Source organism: Spodoptera frugiperda, chromosome 6 (genome assembly GCF_023101765.2).
Source record: "Spodoptera frugiperda isolate SF20-4 chromosome 6, AGI-APGP_CSIRO_Sfru_2.0, whole genome shotgun sequence".
In the NCBI taxonomy this organism is placed as follows: domain Eukaryota; kingdom Metazoa; phylum Arthropoda; class Insecta; order Lepidoptera; family Noctuidae; genus Spodoptera; species Spodoptera frugiperda.
In genome coordinates this window covers 1,519,645-1,532,527 of record NC_064217.1, presented here as the reverse complement: position 1 = coordinate 1,532,527, position 12,883 = coordinate 1,519,645, and the positions used below count along the sequence as shown (strand labels likewise).

The following is a 12,883-nucleotide window of genomic DNA, read 5'->3' as shown; positions in this document are numbered from 1 at the left end:
TTATATACATGTCAGAAAAAACTTTAAATCAAATGCTTTTCATACAAAACCAAAAAAATAAAGACTTCACACACAACACGAAATTCCGTTCAAATAAATTGAATTCCCAAAAAAATTTTAATAAAACATTTCACCACAGCATTAAGTATCAAAAAGAAGTCGATTGCTTGTGAACATTACAACTCTGCTTATCCCACGTGTAATATGTACTTTGATTGCTTTGAACAGGAAAACATAAAAGTCAAGTGTCACTTGCATGGTTAGGGAGGAGGGGGGAGGAAGATGTGAGGTTCTAGTAACGAACGAGGTTGATCGATCAACCCTTTTGTAAATGTATACTTTATTTATATATAAAGGTGTTTTGTGTTACACCTTTTATTTGGTTAAAATGTATTGTGGAGGTATGGTTACGGTACACGTGCTAAGTACACTTGATCATCGTTATTATTTGCAGCTAACGGTAAACAACTGCAAGCAGACTTTAAGATATGTCTGCTGTTAGAAGTTTCGAGTCACATAAAGACTCTTCATCATGCAGCAGCGTTCGCAGATGCGGCGACGTCGCACAGCCTACTGGCATGATTTTAATGTACGAGAGCAAATCGTGGTTTTTAGTTACAAGTGCGTTGCCATCCTTTTGGGGTTTAGGAATTTAATGGTTGTTAGGGAATATTGGGAAGAGGGATAATTGGGCCTCCAGTAACCTCACTCACACAACGAAACACAACGCCAGAGTTGTTTCACGTCGATTTTCTGTGAGGCCGTGGTATCACTCCGGTCGTGCCGGTCCACTCGTGCCGAAGCATGGCTGTCCTACAGTTTAACTATTCTGTTGAAACATACCAGTAAAGCAGAATCAGAAACAACAATCAAAGAACTAACCACGAAAAAAGAAACCAATAATCCGAATTAGTATATTTTATTTAAATCAAATGCAGACACTAACAGCATTTCCCTTCCATAGTATTTATAGTGAACAAATAAATATTAGCTCAACAATGTCGACGGGCGCTAATTGCGTTGACCTCACTAAAACAAACTCCACAAACGCTTTGCACTCATTGGTAAAATCCGGTGGAACTGATGAATGTTTGTTCTTTCTGTACCAGTAACGGACTGTGATAGGCTGGTTTGATTGAATGGTTAACTGTGATTGGTTGGAATTATCATGGACCATTTCAGTTTGAATACGAAAAGAGCGTTTTTTTTTTGCCTAGGAACTTGAATATTTCTTTATTAAATTGTAACCCACACCATAATTATAACTTCCAACATTCACAATCATCTTAATTTCATCATCAAAGCTATAAATGATACATATTTTTGCAAATAAGTTACAACACTTTTACATTATCAATCTCTAACATAACTAGATGAGGCCGGCATTTCCTATCGGACTACACTGAGAAGAAATGCCGAAACAAACTCAGAGGTTATATATAGTCTCTTTAAAAGTCCAGGCAATCAAAAACAAAGAATAATGTTAGAGAACCGTGCAAGTTGAGACGTCTACTGATCAACAAAGACCTCCCTCAATGTCTTAAGGATCAGCGGATAGGAAGCAATCTGCATACTGCATCTAGCTGTTCTATTTTATTGAATCGTCTTGAATATTTTGATGTGATTTCCGTAATAAGTATTACTTAATTTATACCTACAAAACAAAATAATTTTTATTTCTCTTCAAATTTTGAAAACAAAGGCACAACTTAGCAATTACGAGTACATTTCAGAAACAATAGCCTACATATCGACTTAGGCATCTAAATCAAATAACTACAGTGTCCCTATATCCCTGTTTCCTCGTTAATAAAATAAAAGGGATTTTAGGGTAAAGACCCTCCGAGATTCTTTTATAAGGGCAGATTAGTACGTGAATTGTTGACGTCTTGTGTGAAAATGATTTTGGAGGGGTCCATTTTTTTCTATAGAGTTCCTTCAAAGGGGCGGGGTGTCTATACTACTTCTGACAAATGCAGTTTTGTGATATTTAATTGACTTCGTTTCGAGTTTTTGTAGTGTCGTGTGTCTCATTGAGACTGCTAATAGAATTGTAGGCTCGTGGCGTGTTAGGACGGGGAGACAAATTGGTGTAAAAAATGTACAAATTAATTTAAATGTATGTAGGTATGTATATACTTTGTTCTGTTTGGTGAAATGTTGGTACATAGGTGTTTTGGGTGTATTTTTTATGTAGGCAGTGATTTCTAGTGATCTTATCTTTTCATGTCTAAGATCTTTACTTATCTTTTGTATTATCTCAGAAACAAAACAGCAATTTTCTGATAAAATATGGAGCTTTACAAACCGCCGTACATCACTCATTAGTTAATGGTCCTTAGCAATGTCCTTTGGAACAAATTCGTATCTAACAAATAGTTTACTTTATCATTAAATGCCATTCGCAGTATTAATGCCGCACTCTTTTCTACGGCAGTAATACTTTTAAATGGCACAGAGATAAAACGCAAGAACACATAGCGCCCATAATGGTAACATAAATTAGGTACAAAACAAATCCAGTACTCATATATTTTATTATTCCTCCTTGAAATAATCCCAAGTCCTATCCTTTGTGGAATAAATAATGCCTGGGGTACTACAGCAGCTCTTGCAGATCACCATTATCAAAGGCTGAGAAATGAAGAAACTAATAATGTCATCGTTATTATGTTAATACGAACATTACTTTATATTTCCAAGCTTTGCTTCAAGGGTTCACAAAGGCTTTTCTATCTAATTAAACCATTTACAGACACAGTTGTTTGTAAAACGGAATAAAAGATGGTATAAAAGTAGGAACTAATTCTTGAGGTAATAATAATATGCTTGAGTAGCATAAAATAAGCTTTAATGTAGTCTTATGTTAATTAGGCATAAATATTAATATCTTGGCTTTGTTTCCAAAAGTTGTAAGTTGACACTATAAGCAAATTGTATTTCCGGAACTGCGGACTACCTTGCGGGTTTACTCCGGCTCGAAAAGCAGGAGTAGGAACGTAATAGTTTTTAGTCAGTAGGAGTCTGACACTCTCTCTCGCCTCGCCCAACGCAGGAAAATCATTGGATGATTTTCCGCCCCACAGAAAAAAAAACAAATTGTAATTAATAATACTACAATTATGATTGAATATAATTTCGCGAATACTCTACACTATCCCTAATGGTTTCAAAAGTCAAAGAACCCAATTCCTTTTCTAACCCAAGAAAACAAGGTAAAACTTTACTGTGTTTGACAAACTAAATCATGTGTCTTTACAGCTAGCCAAATGGGCCATAAACTTACGGTCTACTACAAATTGTAACTAACTAAATAAAATAAAAACACGAAAAATATGAGTCTTGTCCTTTTGCGACTTGAAAACTTACTTTGTTGGAGTCAGTTTAAGCTAATAAATGACGTTCTTGGCACTATAGCAAAACTATGCAAATTAGGCTACTTATGTACCTATAGTTATGATTGTTCCTATTTGGATTCTCAGAATTAAATTAAGTTTTGTTGAGATAACAGATCGATACAGAATAGTTATTGAAACAAACTGGCTTAACATAACAAAACAACAATGTTTAACATAAAGTCAGTTTCGTTACTTCCACGTTCAAAGTAATTATTTTATTTTGCAACAATAATAATAATTGTAACAGGAAACAGGTTACGGCTATGAAGCTAGTACAAAGAGGAGATTCCATAATGTGATTGTGCACTGTGACACACGAAACGACTCTGCTCAGTGATATTATAATTAATAAGATGTAGATAGGTTATAAGCGCTCAGAAAGTGACTCATTAAAGTGTGGACAATTGACAACGTTTTTGTAGTATGGGATCGCTAGATAGAAAATAGAGAGGGACGTGGTTTGTAACGTCCCGTACTTCTCGTAAAGCGTTACGCATTATGTCAAAGGGAAATCCAGTAATGACATATTCTCTTTGTATTTGCTTCAGGGTTACCGCAGATCAGAATACATTCTGTCACTAAAATCCTTTTCACGCGACCATCTTAAGATCTGACGTCATATTTGACAGACAACAGCTCTCTGTAAAAATGTTTACCAAGCATATAGGCTATGGCACACCCTCTTATGTAAATTAGACCACTGAAAAACTATCGAAAACCCGGAAAACCCCAGCGATACTTTGCCTGACCCGTCGATCGAACCCGAGACCTCTTGTCCGGCTATTGCACTTGCGACCACTCGAACAACGAGGTAGTCGTACAATATAATATTATTTGTAAATGCTATATAAATAAAGTTTATAAGTTTGTGTGTATGTTTATTATTCAATCGCGTCAAAACGGTAGAAAAGATCGAGATAAAACATTGGAACGAAGATTTTAGTTTTTAGTCTGAAAAAACACAATATAGGCTACTTTTTATCCCACGGAAACACTGTCGAAGCCCCAAGCAGAAGCATTTAACAAGCTACCTACGTTTTTGGGTGATAATAACCGTCATAAACATAATACTCATAAGCCACTCCACCCATATACCTAACTATTAACGAATAGTGTCGATGCACCCTAAATAGGTCTGCAACTGAAGTTATCGACTGGTCGTTCAAACTTTAGTCAGTACAATAGTGTACTATGTTTAACCTTAATCGAAGAGGATTGCTTAAATGATAAATGATAAATGATATTTATTTTGCAAATAGGTTATAAAATAACACTTTTACACGTCAATCTCTTAAATAACTAGATGAGGCCGGCATTTCCTATCCGACTACTCTGAGAAGAAATGCCGAAACAAACTCAGAGGTCATAGTCTCTTTTAAAGTCCAGACAAAATCAATTAAAGATGTCGGAGAACCGTGCAAGTTGATTCTGTAGTGGTCTTTTGAGGAAAGAACCACAGCAGTTTGAGCGGACCTGTTCAGATGGCAGCACGCATGTGTCAGTTTACAATCAGCTCAGCTGACGGCTGTTGCTGAATGATCCGACGAACAACACCAACCAAAAGAACATTTGGGTAGGCCACACAAATGCTCAAACTGTCAGAATATAATTTACTAAAAATAAAATGACTAGCAAAAGTCTCACACGGTCCTCAAACTAACAATTTTAAAAGGAAATATAAAAATATAAAAGGAAAAAAAATATAAAACAATGTCAAATTAAGTTTATGTCAAATTGTATAAAAAATGTAACTATATGTTACAAACATGTCAGCAAGACCTGTGTGGACATTATAGCAGTTCATTCCCAAGCCTGACTATCCTCCAAGTAGTCTTTTATTTTATAAAAAGCTTTACTACAAAGTTTTTCTTTAATAACATTTTTAAATTTACCTAGGTTTAAACTTTGAATATGGCTGGGAACTTTATTGTAAAAGCGTATACATTGACATCTAAACGAACCGCTTATTTTCTTAAGTCTAGTAGTAGGAACAACATATTTATTTTTATTTCTAGTGTTGATATTGTGTATATCACTGTACTTTTTAAATAACTTTATGTTTTTATGAGCATACACTATATTTTCATAGATATATTGAGAGGCAACAGTCATTATATTAATTTCTTTAAATAGTTCCCTGAGAGAATGCCTCGGACTAAGATTATAAATTGATCGAATGGCTCGCTTCTGCAGCACAAAGACAGACTGAATGTCAGCAGCATTCCCCCACAGGAGAATACCATATGACATGATACTATGGAAATAACTAAAGTATACTAGACGCGCTGTATTTACATCAGTTAAATTTCTAATTTTTTTAACGGCATATGCTGCTGAGCTGAGCCTTTTCGACAACTTATCTATATGTGGGGCCCACTGTAGCTTAGCGTCTAGGGTTATACCTAAAAAGATAGCTGAATCTACAGGGTCCAACTCCCCGCCCCTGATTAGCACGCTGGTTTTGACATGCCTAACATTTGGTGTTGTGAATTTAATGCATTTAGTTTTTGTTTCATTAAGTAGCAAGTTATTGGCACTAAACCAGCGTACTATTTTTGAGAGAGCACTATTTACATGATCACTGACTAATTGTCCACGTTTGAGTTTAAATAATAAAGAGGTATCATCAGCAAACAGTACTATCCCATGGTTATCCTTTACAAGGTAAGGTAAGTCATTAATATAAATAAGAAATAAAAACGGACCGAGAATTGACCCCTGCGGAACACCCATCCTAACAACAGACCCGGCAGAAATTTTCCCGTTAATCTCAACTCTCTGAATTCTATTACTCAAGTAAGAGATAAGTAGGTCCAGAGAGTTGCCCCGCACTCCATAATGGGATAGCTTCCTGATCAGTGTTTCATGAAGGACACAATCGAACGCCTTGGATAAGTCACAAAAAACACCCAATGCGTCCCCTGAGTCCTCCCACGCGTCATATACTTGATTAAGAAGTTCAACACCGGCATCAGTTGTTGAACGACCCCTTGTAAATCCAAACTGGTTACCATGCAATAATTTATTTCTATTAAAAAATCTTTGCATCTGATTTAGAATAATTTTTTCAAAAATTTTACTGAATGTAGGTAGTACTGAAATAGGTCTAAAGTTAGTGGGGTCAGAAGTACTACCCGATTTAAATAACGGAGTTATTTTACTATACTTCATGAGATCAGGAAACACACCACGATCAATACAGTTATTAAAAATTAAAGCTAATACAGGTGCCACAATAGTTATTACAGAGCTAGCAATGTACACAGAATTACCCCACAGGTCAGCAGTCTTTTTCTTATTCAAAGTATGGAACGTTTTAATTATATCTGTATAATCTATGTGTTCAAAATTGAAACTTGAATGGCAAGCTACAACATTTTCTTTTAGTAAAGATTCTGCGACAGTGGGTGATGAATTCAAGGACCTGGTAGTGGAAACAGGAATGTCCGAAAAGAAGTTTTCAAATGCGGCTGCAACTTCAGCATCAGATTTAATTACATTATTATCAATTACCAGATTATATTCACTACTTCTCCTTTTAGATCTTCCTGCCTCACCATTAATAATACTCCAGGTCGCTTTAATTACATTGGAACTGTTTTTTATTTTAGAGCTCAAATATAGTGATTTAGCAATAGAGCAAACTTTTTTAAACAATTTAGAATACTTCTTTACATATTCATTAAATTCAATAGTGTTTATAAATATCCTCTCGTTATAAAGCTCATATAGGCGTTTCCTACTTTTATAGATGCCAGTGGTTGCCCATTGATTGAAAGGCGCATTGCCATGAGCTGGTATGGTTTTAGGTGTGAAGGTAGATTTAAACTCGGTATGGTAAGTATTTAAAAAATCATTACACAAGTTATTCGTATTTTTATTCCTTAATAATAAAGGTAATTTGTCAGAGAGTTTAGATTTGAACGTTTCAATGCGTCTTTCAGTCTTTGGGTTAACAATAATATGTGGTTTCGACACTTTATTTACTTTATTTTCTATTGAAATTAATTGTCCACAATGATCTGAATCAAGCAATGATATAATTTGTTTATTAGTTGGTACAATATCAGTATAAATATTATCTAGACAAGTAGCACTAGTAGGAGTTATCCTAGTGGGCTCCAGAAACAGGTTCGTTAGGTTAAACGAAGCAAATAAACTTACAATTCTAGTACTTAAGCTAGAATTTTCCAACAAATTTATATTAAAATCGCCACAAGTAATGATGAATTTATTTGAACTACTGAGTTTATTTAATACTTCATCTAATACTGTTTCAAAACAGTCATACAAACCAGAAGGTGGTCTATACACACTCAAAACAATAAACCGCTCTAATTCCACACAGGCTATTTCAACAGTACGTTCAACAGAGTAACCAACCATATCCTTGCGTTCTTTGAATTTAAGATTGTTATTTATTAAAATTAGTGAACCACCATGTATAGCGTTTTCTCTGCTGAACGAGCTACCAATCTGATGATTACCAAAGTTGAACATTAGCTGATGGGATTTCAGCCAATGCTCAGTAATGCACAAAATGTCAACATTATTACAGTTTAAAAATAATTCTATTTCTAATTCTTTACTCATGAAACCTTGGATGTTTTGGTGCACCAGATTGATAATATTACTGTTAAGTATGCAAGAGGATGACTCTATTGTCTTGCTCTTTAATTTAAATTATTAGTAATATCAACATTCAATGTCACATTACTAATATTAAAGTCAATATTAGAAGGTTGCTCAATAGGAGTAACCTGTTTAGCCAAGTTCTTGGCTGTTATTCTAATAAAATATGATAGCGACACTGCTATTCGTCTTAAATAATAACGAGAAAGATAGTACCTATCTTTCGTCATATATACATTTTTACCAACGTAATTGTTGGTATCAATAATATTAATATTTGATTTATTGCATAACTGATACATTGCTAGAGCTTACTAGAGCGGCATTATTAGGTTAACTTACAAGTTTTTTATTAAATTAAAAAATATATCTGTGTCGATAAACAAATACTCTGTAAGGTATTTTTTTTTATGTAAGTAAACTTATTTTATTGTATTTAACTAGCTTGTTTTATACAATTTTTTAGTGAAGTCAGCAATCAACAACAACATTGGTTCAACGGTCTTCACTTGGAATCTTTTCGTGAACTTCCACATTTACGATGTTGGTCGGACAGTGGGTTAATATTACTTTAATTTAAAATCAGTTTAAAATAGTAAACAAATTTAGTAATGTATTAAGTTTGATTTTAATAACCTTTTCGTTAGGCAAGTGAATTGCAAACCAAAAGGTTCAAATTCATCAGAGAACGCTCCTACTTATACCATATTCTCAGAGCGATCTGTCAAATTGGTGTCTCTTGCTCTTTAAATACTAGCGGGAAGAGAAAGTTGTGACAATTAGGTATAATATTATACTCTACCTATAATATTATCCGTCTTAAATCATGAAAATATGACTGCACGGTTGGTGCGGTGGCTGGACAACTGGCTGCCGCGCAACGGGTAGCGGGTTCGATTCCCGCACGGAGCAATTCTTTGTGTGATCCACAAATTGTTGTTTCGGGTCTGGGTGTCATGTGCATGTGAAATTGTATGTTTGTAAACGCACCCACGACACAGGAGAAAATCCTAGTGTGGGGCAACGTTTTTTTAAAAAATAAATAAATAAATAAAATAAAATATATAAAATACCCCTAATACTGGTATACTTAGAACACAGAAGTATTTATAAGTTGTAATAGCAAAGTCGATATCCTGATACACATGATAGACAAAATACATACTATCTATTGATTACCAAAAGCTAGATACGTCTGGAAGGAAAAACAAAAGTGAATATAACATCTGAAGAGAGATGTCTAGACTAGAAAACTATCTTTCAATATTTGCGATCGATTCATATCACTCATAAAAATGTATGGGAGTGACAATAGCTTCCTATGACGTGATGAAGTGAGCCGTAATTCAAATGCCAATGATTTGTGAAATGGAATTGTGCCGGAGCCATTGGCATTTTATCCTGGCATTCGAAATTAGATAGATGTTTTGGTAGTTAATAAACTAATGAAATAATTAATGAAATTCTTTATTTTTCGGTATTTCAGCAATTTCTTCGTAGTCGCACGGACTCTGAAATTGTGCCCGGTATATGGCAATAGGTTCAACTCCTATTACACGAGACTCATAATACAAATTGTGAAAAGTGATTGTACATTGTAAAGCTTCAGTACGTGTCGTAATGTGCACCTCTGCCTGCCCCTTCAGGGATATAAGGCGTGATATTGCAAAATAAACTAAAAATTGGAATTCATTAGTAAACAGAGTTTTTGGTTATCAAAACCTTATTATAAAATTTCATAATCTTTGATTGTAAACGTATTTTAAATGAAACGAATAATATTTATCAGGTACATTCAGACAAACAAAGTTCTAAGAAATTAAAATAAATTTATTCACATATTATGTAATTTAAAACTCAATTCACTAATGGACTCTACCAAATTTAAATAGTAAAACTAAGTACATACATAAATTGCATAAGAGTAAATTATGTCACCGACATTATTTAAGGAACATCTGCGCTAAATTGCATCCTAAGCTGCATCTTTGTACTTAAGAACGAAATTAATTTAACACACTAAAATGTATATTACTTTAACAACATTATTACAAGTATTATATAAAAAAAATATTTGTTTATGTTAAACGGTTTTAATGTGTATGGTCATCAAGAATAAGAGTGTGTACCAAAAATCAGATTGATCTGTCGTCAGGAAGGGGGAGAAATTCCAATCACAAAATTTTACCCAAATAGACAAACAGAACAAGCTAGTTAAAAGCGTTTAAAAATAATAAATAATGTTTTAAATAATTTCTGTTTTACACACTTTGCCTGTCATTCGATTTTCTATATAAAACATTCAATTCTGGGAATGTAAGTAACTAAGTAGAGAACGTTTATTTCATACGCAGACTAAGTTTATTAAATGGTTTTGCAAATATTGCAAAAATTAATGCTTTAACACTTTCACTTAACCCCAAAATCTGTAACTTTTTAGCAGCTGTACATATTATAATTATTTTAGTATTATCAAGATTTTTGTCTACTATGCGTTTACCGTACGGAAGGAATTAATATTTATGGAATTACTTAACGAAAAAATCGTTGGGTTAAAATTAAGATACATAGTTAGGTTATATTGATTTCTGCTAATATCAAATTTATTGATTTAATCGTGCCTATACATACGTCTATTTCTTTATATAACAAACACCTATGTTAGTAATTTTTTTAACAATAATTTCTCTCAAATTATAATTACACGCATTTTTTAAATAAAAATTATCGTTACAAAATTGTTAGTCTTCCAGAAAAAACTTCTCACAAACTTTTATATCTCACAAGAAAATCATTATAAAATCACACAAACTTACCTTAGAAAACTTCATCCATACCATCCATCAGCAATTCGGCACTCACACACAAAAACATTTCATCAAAACCGAAATAATAACGAACTCGCGAATTTCGGAACGGTCCCCAACTGACGGCACGTCCTCTCGGCGCCGCGTCTATTGTGGAACTGGGGTTGTTCCAAACATTCTACATTTTCGGTGTATATCGACGGACATCCCTTTCTCGAGTACCGCCATCTGGTGGGGCAAAACTTATGCATTAACTACAGGCTTTAAGAGTTAAAAAGTTTTGATAGCAAACCGTTCGAACCGGTAATGTTATATTAAATTTTTTAATGGTTTAATTGTGAAGTTTTTATTTAGGAGTGTCTAAATGGTTGTTCGCGTTGTTTATTATATTTCTTAGGGTTGTTTCATAGCTTTTTTAGCGGGAACAGTGTAAAATAATGGGTGTAAAATTAATACGGGGATGCTTATTTATATTTTTACTTAACCGCTTCGAAAGATTTTGTAATTCACGTTTTCTATTTCGATTTTATCGTATTCAACGAATTTGGCAATTTTATCGTGATTTGAGACAGTACAATGTATTATAAGTTCAGTATATAATTCTGAAACTTAGATTTTTTTTTTTCAAAATAAATGTCTAGATTTGTGCTAGGCTTTCAGGTAAGATAATACAGCAATACTTTCCGAAATTGGTTCGTACTTCAAGATAATAGTCTATCTTGAAGCCAATGTAAGTACTAGGAGCCCATAAATTGTTAGGATATAATAATAAATATCCAAGTTCACCTTGGAAACATTATACATTACCTTTTATTTTTGGGCTTTTAGTTTATCAGACTATTATTGAAGTATATTATGATAATCCTTTACACTGTATAATTTACATGAGTTTTTTCTGCAAGCTTTAACGTATGTCTCATTTTATTTTACCAAAGTGTTTTGTAAAAGAATACGACGTGCATACGATGTTGTTAATAAATTCATAGAAAAAAAAGGATAGTGGAAAAACACATTCTGAACGTCAATTTCATATTTATTCACAATTCTTTTTTATCGTTTTCAATTCTTAGTAATTCTTTTGTGACGTAAAACATTTTTTTTTTATGAATTATTGTCGGAGGCGAAAAAGGAATAGTTGGAACCATTTTTTTTTTATTCATAGTAAACTCTTGACTGGTTTTGAAATCAATATTCACATTCCTATTACGTAATAAACATCCATAGCACGCATCTTGACATATAAAAACATAACTTAGCTAACTCCGTTTCCACCAGTGCTGCGCTGTGTGTACCAATAAATATGATTGGTGGAAGCCAAACGGTTCTGATGGAAAAAGCATCCAAAGTCATTGTCCTTGACACACTAACTTATGATTTTTGCAGTAAGTAGGTACTAGTAGACATGACTACTTAACAAACTATACAAAACCAGTAAAAACTGACCCTCGAATGTACGATAAGATCATGTAAAGCGAGGTCATGAAAAACTGGTTTCGTATATTTGTATATCGCTCGACGCGAAGCCCTGTGTGCAGAGCTACTTCAGTTAATATGAGTGAACGAGGGAGATGTTAATACCTATTCTATTCATTATACATCATCTAATTAGCTCTTAGTTCGCGTAATTATATACTTGGAAACTGTGTTCTCATACAAGTCATTAATTAAACTTACACATAAATACTTACATGTGATATTTGCGTAGAATATTACTGTACGTGTACATACCTCATTAGGAATGTTTATACTGACTAGTTTTGTTTTAAGGTAAACGAGTATATAGTGGTATCACTTAAAAGCTAGCACCGCCCATGGGCGCTAGAAATACTAAAGAAGTTACATAAATGCGTTATCGGACCTTTAAAAAGAAATACATTACCTTTTATTTTCCAATCCCCGATTCCCTAACAACCCTTAAATTCCTTACCCATAAAAGGCCGCCAATGGACTTGTAACCCCTCTGGTGTTTCGGATGTCCATGATAGTCAGCGGCGATTGCTTACCATCAGATGATCCATCTGCTCGTTTACGGGCTTATACGATAAA

The 12,883-nt window shown here is 33.8% G+C and overlaps 1 protein-coding gene across 1 annotated transcript in view; it reads right to left on the bottom strand.

The window, feature by feature from the left end:
- Positions 1-11,010, bottom strand: part of LOC118267569 (connectin) — a 291,288-nt gene extending 280,278 nt beyond the window's left edge. Inside the window, exon 1 of the mRNA XM_035581635.2 lies at positions 10,847-11,010. The gene's annotated coding sequence lies outside the window, so the exon portion shown is untranslated. The remainder of the gene's footprint in view (positions 1-10,846) is intronic.
- Positions 11,011-12,883: the final 1,873 nt, after the last annotated feature.